The sequence below is a fragment of the Salvelinus sp. IW2-2015 genome, linkage group LG2, assembly GCF_002910315.2.
Source record: "Salvelinus sp. IW2-2015 linkage group LG2, ASM291031v2, whole genome shotgun sequence".
NCBI classification, from domain to species: Eukaryota; Metazoa; Chordata; class Actinopteri; order Salmoniformes; family Salmonidae; genus Salvelinus; species Salvelinus sp. IW2-2015.
Window position 1 is genome coordinate 38,873,194 of NC_036839.1, and position 9,601 is coordinate 38,882,794.

At 44.2% G+C, this 9,601-nt stretch overlaps 1 long non-coding RNA gene and 1 pseudogene across 1 annotated transcript; both read right to left on the reverse strand.

Annotated features, from left to right (window-relative positions):
• Positions 1-566: 566 nt before the first annotated feature.
• Positions 567-2,542, reverse strand: LOC111979723 (uncharacterized). Its single transcript, XR_002879354.2, has 2 exons — positions 2,446-2,542; positions 567-2,152 (listed from the first exon to the last, which is right to left on the reverse strand). It is a non-coding gene; the product is annotated as an uncharacterized lncRNA (long non-coding RNA).
• An 805-nt stretch (positions 2,543-3,347) lies between these two features.
• Positions 3,348-9,601, reverse strand: part of LOC111971775 (guanine nucleotide exchange factor DBS-like) — a 63,455-nt pseudogene continuing 57,201 nt past the window's right edge.

A 9,601-nucleotide genomic window follows, 5' to 3' on the forward strand; every position in this document is an offset into this window, starting at 1 on the left:
CATACACATGTCTACGCTTCTAAGGTGTCTCGGGCTTTACTCATTCTTGTGAAGTGTATTCTGTAATTAGTTACAAAGCAATAGTCTGACTAAACTTCATATGGAGAAAAGGAATGCTGTATTCTATTTTGGAAACATGCAGCTTTGTYATTGGACTAATATATGCATAAACACAGTGCAACTGTACATCTAGAATGATATGTAAACGTGACACACGTCAAGGCCATGAGAGCATTTTGCAGAGAAAATGGGTTCTACATTACAATTTAGGTAAGGATTGTTTACCTTGTTACCAGGCCACAAGGGYGTTTTCAAAGAGCTGTCAGTCAAGGCGAGCTCATGAATATAAGCTCCGCCCTCTCAGCCCGCTCTTTCAGGCTTCCTGATAGTTAGAGATGAATGTACAATTTCTTCAATTCTGAGCATTTTAATGGTGTAAATATATTATGGGCTATGTTTTGGTCATGCAAAGGCTATTTTTACTTGGGAAATAGGATGATTGTGTGGGACATTTTAGGATAAATTGTAGAAATAGGTGGGGTTTAGGGTCATCACTAGTTAACACAGACACAAAGTCCTTTTTAATATAAAAAAACAGACAATGCTGACAGAGACTTTCTGAAAGAAAAGAGTGAGGTAATAAACTATCTTTATAAATGATTGTAAAGCAATAAATAATTTAAGACTATACACTGGATTCTGAGTTATTAACAAAAGGAGGAAAGTTCACAGTACACATGGAGAAATGCCCGTAAAATGACTAGCATACATCCGAAGTCATGTTTAATACATGTGTGACTGGACAGCCGGTGGAGTGGATGAAAAAGGGATCTCAAAGTTATTTGACGAGGACAACCAACAGTGAATACTGTGACTGAATCACAGGAGGTTGGAGGCACCTTAATTGGGGAGGACAGGGCTCATAGTAATGGCTGGAACGGAATAAATGGTTTCCATGCATTTGATACTATTCCATTCACTACATTCCAGGCCTTTTTATGAGTAGTCCTCCCCTCAGCAGCCTCCTGTACTCTGAGTCATACAAAACTGTTGCAGGACAGGGTAAGCTAATTAAGAAGACAAGAGGGAAGAAGGCCAAGCAAGGGAGAAAGAGTAGAGAGAGATTACATTACAGAGATAGAAATATGTAGAATAACATCTTTATCAAAGTACATAACTAGTCATTCACATCCCTCAGCTTTCAAATGCACAGTGTCTCCTCACTGTCCAACAGGCAATAAGATAGTCATAGGCCTACTACCATAGGTCATACTGATTACTTCCATGGTCACATGTTTGAGGTGACTGGCAACACTCAGAGCAACAATCTGAAACGCTAAACAAGGTATACTTGCATTCATAATCTTTTTATTTACAATAACTTTCTATTTGAAAAATACAAAGAGTCTTGTCTAATTCTAGACAATCAAAGGTACCATGATGTGGACCAACAGAATTGTAACAGTGACACAGGCCTACAGTACAACAAGACCGGGTCAACACGATCCATGTCATCACTGACACCTGATCAGATTCAAAGAATTAGAATTCTAATTCATTCTAGAATGTTATTCAAATTCTATTGGTTATGTCAGGTTCCATCTTGTCCATGGCATTTTGTCTGCCGTAGTGCCATTGATATTAGCCTGCCCCAGGTCTGCTTGCATAGCTGACGATCAGATCTAGGAACAGTTCACCCTTCACCAATCCTAGACCTCATACTCCACTTGCTCATCCTGTGGATGGATGGATAGATGGATGAATGTAGCTTCTTAATACAAACACTGCACTGTGTCTCTACAATTACACCAGGGCACCAGATCCATTCTCTAATCAATGACACTACTATCTATAGACTGGTCACTGGAACACTGGCATTAGTTGGCATTTTCTTGAAGTGGCTGACCAGTATCCTAATCCAGGGGCTTGCCTCTGGGTAAGGAGAGTTGGGAAAGTTGGGTTTTGGGTGGGGGAGAAAGTACTGCTTTGTTGGGGGAGCCACCAGCTGGTGCTGTAGCGTTCGGCTCCGGAGACCAGGGGCGGCCTGATGTGGCCTGGGAAGGTTGGAGGGTTCAGGGCTTGATGTCAGAGGAGCTGGTGTTGGTCTCACAGCAGCTGGATGAAGTGCTGAGGTTCCCTGAGCCACTGCCCTCTGCAATATATATATATATGCATACACACACACACATATATGTGTGTATATATATATATATGTACCACCACACACACACACATGAATCATGAAGGTGTGACCTTATTAGGCTTAATATATGTAAATGGGCACAACTCCACAACCACGTCGCCACACACACACACACACACACAGACACAGACAACAGACCAACACAAGACACAGACACACACACAGAAGGTTAGAGGAGATGGTTTAGGAGAGATAGCGATACAACACACACACATAATTGTTACCTAGATGGAGAGTTGTACCTGAGCTGGTGAGAGAACTGGCACAGACGTGGACTCTCCAATCAGGGTGTAAAGGTTGGCAGCAGCCACCCGCCCTCCTGCTTAGTCTTCAGATTCTATCACAACACCAAATGCTGCCAGAAAACACACACAACCCCGTACGCCCATCATCATGTTCACTAGCTACCTTTTACTATGATGTGTCCTAATGAATATTACCCTTTTTGAATAGGACTCATTGTGATTGTGTGATTGTGTGAAACCCAGTGTCCGAGGTAATATTCTCACCAACTGGTCCATCTTCTCCCTCCTTGATCAGCTGAAACCGTTTCACCACTCTTGACTGACAGATCCTGGGCGCTGCACTTCTCATAGTCAGACACCACTGTGTAACTTCCTGCACACTGCACAACCCAGTCAAGATAGGGTGTTACATTGTATGTCGATTGTAAAACTATTCTTTTAAAACGGTTTTGTACGTGGCGCTTACAAAACAGCTTGGAGTGGATGACAATCATCACACAGATACACACTCCAGTTTCTTTCCCCCCTCGTCCTCAAGAGGTCTGAGGTTAGGGGCTCTTCAGTGCTAGAGTACCCATCATTCTCCTCGTTGGCGTTCCAATGAGAGAGAGCCCTTGGTCCCATCCTAGAGAGGAAGGGAGAGAGGGGACATAAGAGTATGGTGTGGACCACACCACACACACACACACACACACACACACACACCACACACAACACACACACACCACACACACACACACACACACACACACACACACACACACACACACACACACCACACACACACACACACACACACACACAACACACACACACACACAACACACACACACCACACACACACGACACACACACACACACACACACACAACACACACAGAGAGTGAGAGCAGGCACTGCAGCAACTTCTGCTAGACCAGATACGGTCAGTGACGGGGTGGACCACAATCAGAGAGAACAGGACCAAGTCCAGTGGAACTCAACCACAAAGCCATCAGTGAGCCTACAGTAATCGTGCTGGACCATTCAGAACCGCAACACCACTAAGCAACCAGGAACGTGCCCGTTTCTTGATAAATGTATTGCATGTGCATACACACACTCAGGCCTGGGAACACAGTGTGTAGGGAGTGAGAAAGATGTGGGGCAAACCTCTCAAGGAAATTCGGCAGCCATTTTGTGATCATTCCACATTTCAATAGTCTAAACCAGTCCAGTCGAGTGCTGTACGGTTACCTCTCCTCTTGGTCTGTAAGAGACTCGAGGTGCTGAGCCACCTGACTCTGCCCAGGTGGAGGTGAGCGTGAGGTCCTGGGTCTGAGAGAGATAGATACACACGACCGCAATGAAACACAGTCAAAGGGATAGACCGCAGCGAACGTGCTCAACCACAGTAAATGACCGAGCGTGGTAACTACGACCACTGTTGCCTGTCAGTCAACACAATGTTTCATAGATTCCCTGATGAACCATGTTCTCTTTGTCTGAGGGGAGAAACTGCTGTGTGTAAAACAATCACCCTGACCAACCACGGTCGAAAGGATCAAATACAGTGACCGTGGTCGACCACAGAGTCAGTGAACAGAGTTATTATGGGATGGTGTACCTTTGAAGCCGAACGGAGTGGGATCACTCTTTATCTCATGACGTTTGGTTTTATGGTCAGGGCTTGTGGCAGAACCTAGCCGAATACAAGAGGAGAGAGTGAAGAGGAGCAGCTAGACACTATCAGGAAGTAGAAATCAGTAGTAGCACATCTTTAAAGTGGAAGTTACAGGAAGTATGTCTACTCTGTCAGTAGTAGCACACACCACAGGGTTGAAAAACAGAGATACAGGGTCTGAAGCGGTCTATTCACTATCAGCTACAGTACAGCTCTAATTGGTCGGCTAAAGCTATGGGACGAAGTTACCTCTCTAGACACTAATCTGTACCTGGCAGAGAGAGAGGCATCCTGGGTAAAGTTAAGCTTTTATTGTCAGGAGGTGAGAGGTCTGTGGAAGGAAGCATGCCATTTTTTTCATGTTGTAGGCTACAGTGCTGACATTAGCCTTGTAAAGTCCTGTCATGATGTAGTAACGTAAGGTACTATGGCAGCCCCTGGTGGCGAGATAGTGCTATTACCTTTGCTGAAGTTGCTGAAGCCCTGCAAGGTAAAACGCTTTTTAGCTACTGCTGCTCTGTCTAAGGTAGGACTGGTCACTGCCTCGTCTGGGCCAGGAGAAGGAGAGGAGCAGGGTAGAGAGGGAAGGAGGGAGAGGCGAGTTGGATGAGAAACAGGAGAGTGACAGGGAGAGGTATGTGAGACACAATAGAAGAAAGGGAGCGAAAGATAGAAAGTGCAGTAATGAGAGAAAGACATCCGAAATAGAAAGAAGAGACCACATAGGGAAAAAGGTGTAAGAGAGGAAAGTGAAGAGAAAGATTAGTCATCTCATCAAAGAGGGAGAAGCAAAGTTTAGTAAAGTGTAAAAGTCAGAAGCTAGTGTTGTTTAGATGAACAAGGAAAGCTTTAGGAAAGTGATAAGTATTAGACACAGGTGAGAGTAAAGAATAGTGCTGAATTTAGCATTAGACCCAGTTGAAAGGTGGTGGTCTGAGCTGGGTTTGCGTTATACAGCAGACCCTCCTACCCCCCCTTTCTGTTCACCTTTGGTTTTTGGGGAGGAGTTAGCGTCAGGGTTGCTGGGTTCTCCCTTCTTCACCTTCATGCTCCTCTCCTCTCTTCTAAATGAACTGGGGAAACAGGAGGATGAAACGGGTCAGTCAGAAACACACTGCAACCCACTGAGGGTACGCAACATGTTGTGTTCAGGTTATAACCATGATCAATTCTGTACCCACAAAACACAGAACCATGTGATTTATACTAGACATACTAGACTGGAAAATAAATCCTTCTCATTGGTGCAAGAGAGGCGAAGACAAGTTGCTTGGCTACCCAGACTCCTTGCACCGGCCAAAAGCTACGTCATGCCCACGGACGTTAGTATCTTCTCCACAATGAGTCTGGATCTAAGTACCTCCCCGACCCAAGTGTCATACTTGACTAAAAGTAAAGATGCCTTAATAGAAAATTACTCAAGTAAAAGTGAAAGTCACCCAGTAAAATACTACTTGAGTAAAAGTCAAAGTATTTGGATTTAAATATACTTACTAATCAAAAGTAAATGTAATTGCTAAAATATACTTAAGTATCAAAAGTAAAAGTATAAATAATTTCACATTCTTTAAATTATTAAGCCAGTGGTTCCCAACCTTTGTCAGTTACTGTACCACCAACTGAATGTTGCTCTGCCTGGAGGACCCCTGAAGTACCCCCTCATGTGCATTTTACCAGTAGGCCATTGGTCTCATGATTCTTCTCTAGTACCCCCTGTGGATAGGCCCAGTACCCCCAGGTGTCCTAGTACCCCCTGTGGATAGGCCCAGTACCCCCAGGTGTCCTAGTACCCCCTGTGNCTAGTACCCCCTGTGGATAGGCCCAGTACCCCCAGGTGTCCTAGTACCCCCTGTGGATAGGCCCAGTACCCCCAGGTGTCCTAGTACCCCCTGTGGATAGTCCCAGTACCCTCAGGGGTCCTAGTACCCCCTGTGGATAGGCCCAGTACCCTCATGTGTTCTAGTACCCCCTGTGGATAGTCCCAGTACCCTCAGGGGACCTAGTACCCCCTGTGGATAGTCCCAGTACCCTCAGGTGTTCTAGTACCCCCTGTGGATAGTCCCAGTACCCTCAGGTGTTCTAGTACCCCCTGTGGATAGGCCCAGTACCCTCAGGGGACCTAGTACCCCTGGTTGGGCACCACTGTATTAAGCAAACCAGGCGGCACAATTTGTATTTACGGATAGCAAGGGGCACATTCAAACACTCAGACATAATTTACAAACAAAGCATTTGTGTTTAGTGAGTCCGTCAGATCAGAGACAGTAGGGATGACCAGGGATGTTCTCTTGATAAGTATGTGAATTAGACCACATTTTCCTGTAATGTAACAAGTACTTTTTGGTGTCAGGGAAAATGTATGGAGTAAAATGTACATCATTTTCTTTAGGAATGTAGTAAAGTAAAAGTTGTCAAAAATATAAATAGTAAAGTACAGAAACCCCAAATAAACAACTTAAGTAGTACTTTAAAGTATTTTGATAGGTCAATATGGGACAAATGTAGGAGAGGGTCTGTGATAGGTCAATATGGCACAAGTGTGGGAGAGGGTCTGTGATAGGTCAATATGGAATGCAACACTAGTCACTTTAATAATGTTTACACATCTTGCATTACTCATCTCATATGTATATACTGTTTGTCTATACTATTCTACTGTATCTTAGTCAGTTCCGCTCTGACATGGCACGACCATATGTATATAGTCTTATATTTATTATACTTAGATTTGTGAGTATTGGGTATATGTTGTGTAATTTGTTAGATATTACTTGTTAGATATTACTGCACTGTTGGAGCTAGAAGCACAAGCATTTTGCTACACCTGCAATAACATCTGCTAACAATGTGTATGTGACCAATAAAATTTGATTTGATATGGGACAAGTGTGGGAGGGGGTCTGTGATTGGTCAATATGTGTCAGGTGACTGACCCGAGGCTGACAGGTTCTCCAGCGGTAGGAGGGAACTGGAACAGTCCGTCTGACGACCTCTGTTGGCTGGCTTCTGGAAGACATGCAGGGAGATCTACCACAGTCCCACCTTATCATGAGCACTGAACAATGTAATACTCAATGTAATTAGAATATAATACACTCTAAGTATTAGAAAGAAAACAAATACTATATGACCCCAGGTCTACCTCTGTAGGCCTCCAGCTGTGTTGTCAGAACCTTCCGGATCTCGTTCACCCACGTCGTTTTCACCTCATTCGTCGGGGCCTGAATTACAACGATGAAACCCATTACTGGTTAGTGCAGATATATGTGTTACATTCCAAACAGAGTCAGATGTGATTTGTGTATCATTGTAAAAAATAAATACATTGTCATGTAATCTATAGCAGTCGAATGGGCAGGATTTGAGTGCTGGTCACGCACCTGCACAATGTACACCTCCTCTCGTGAGTTGCACCAGACCTCAAACTTCTTGTTGTCACCTTTGGCATTCTCAGTGATGCCCACAGCACTCATCTGGTAGAAGGCATACCGTGTTGGAAAATGTTACCTTCTAAAACATCTATTTTAACTCACTTGCAATATCAAACACTTGGTAAGACCGACAGACACACAACACAGACAGACAGACAGACTGACTGACTCACGCTAAGGGACTGTTTGAAGCTGTAGGAGGGGGCTTTCTCATAGCCCTCCCCGTTCTCCTCGCGTCTCTTACAGAAGAGCAGGGCTTTCTCGTGCAGGAACAGGTGTCTCTGCATAGGCTTGAAGCGGGCCATGTCCTTGACCTTGGCGTGACCTTTCTTGTGTTCCGTCCACACGCTGAATGACCCCTGCATCAGCAGCCGGCCCAGGTCACCCAGGTGACCCTATCAGAGGAGGGGTCACAGGTCAGGAGAAAGTTCATGTGTCATCATAAGCTATGGTGCTGCTGACTCATGTAATATTCACATCTCTGATGTAATGTGATGTTGACGCCACGAAAGGAATATGTTTCATACAATATGAAGTACATTTCATAACAATATGCAGTACATTTCATACAATTTGCAGTACATTTGATACAATATGAACTACATTTGATACAATATGCAGTACATTTCCTACAATATGAAGTACATTTCATAACAATATGCAATACATTTGATACAATATGCAGTACATTTCATACAATATGAAGTACATTTCATAACAATATGNTCATAACAATATGCAGTACATTTCATACAATATGAAGTACATTTCATAACAATATGCAATACATTTGATACAATATGCAGTACATTTCATACAATGTGAAGTTGAGCGATGATAAACTCACATCGTATCCAGTGATAGCAATGAGGTGCATGGAGTCATTGACAGCCTTCAAGATTCCCAGGATAGAGGTGAGCGCCTCCTGCAGGGCCTCTGACCCCTCACAGCCCTTACTGTACTTTAGCAGCTCCTACAATTCAAAGACACACATTGACGTTTTGGATCTGTAATGGAATGGTGTATAAAGAACAAAGTACAAAGGATATTAATATGGACCTAAATATTTTAATGTTTGAGACAACAAAGCTAGAATCCTTAATTGGTGAAACTACCACGTCCCTTTGGGATATTACAACATCAAAGAAGTTACTACAAACAACCAACACAGTTTTCGCCATCTGACATCATTGCACGCACGATAGAACATCGGAATATGTACTGCAACTTTATTTTACCACGATGCTGGATGCTTCTTTCATCAACAAAACAAAAAGAAGAACAGTGGTGCTGTGTCCCCTTTATGGATTTCAGCTTTAAGGCATGAGGAAGTGAAGGAGAGAGGATGGAGCTGGGCTGATGAGGTATGGACTATAGGGGATGAGGGGCAGAGGGGAGAACAGTGGTGCTGTGTCCCCTTGTATGGATTTCAGCTTTAAGGCATGAGGAAGTGAAGGAGAGAGGATGGAGCTGGGCTGATGAGGTATGGACTATAGGGGATGAGGGGCAGAGGGGCGAACAGTGGTGCTGTGTCCCCTTGTATGGATTTCAGCTTTAAGGCATGAGGAAGTGAAGGAGAGAGGATAAAGCTGGGCTGATGAGGGATGGAATTTAGGGGATGAGGGGCAGAGAGGTGAGTCAGTGGTGCTGTTTCCCCAAATGCAGATTAGATCTTTAAAGATTATATACCTTCAACAGGAGCTGGTATTTGGTAATCCTCTGGACCGGTTTCAGGAGATAGGAATCCAAGCCCAGTTTATGTTCCAGCTTCTTCTGACATTCCTGGTGCAGACCAGAACAGGGAGAAAAGGTTAGTAGGAAATAATAACCACTCAGGCCTGGAGCTTTTGGGGGTCTGTGTGTACCTCAGGGGAGGTGTGTATATGGTGTGTACCTCAGGGGAGGTGTGTATATGGTGTGTACATTAGGGGAGGTGGATATGGTGTGTACATTAGGGGAGGTGGATATGGTGTGTACCTCAGAGGAGGTGTATGTATGGTGTGTACCTCAGGGGAGGTGTGTATATGGTGTGTACCTCAGGGGAGGTGTGTATATGGTG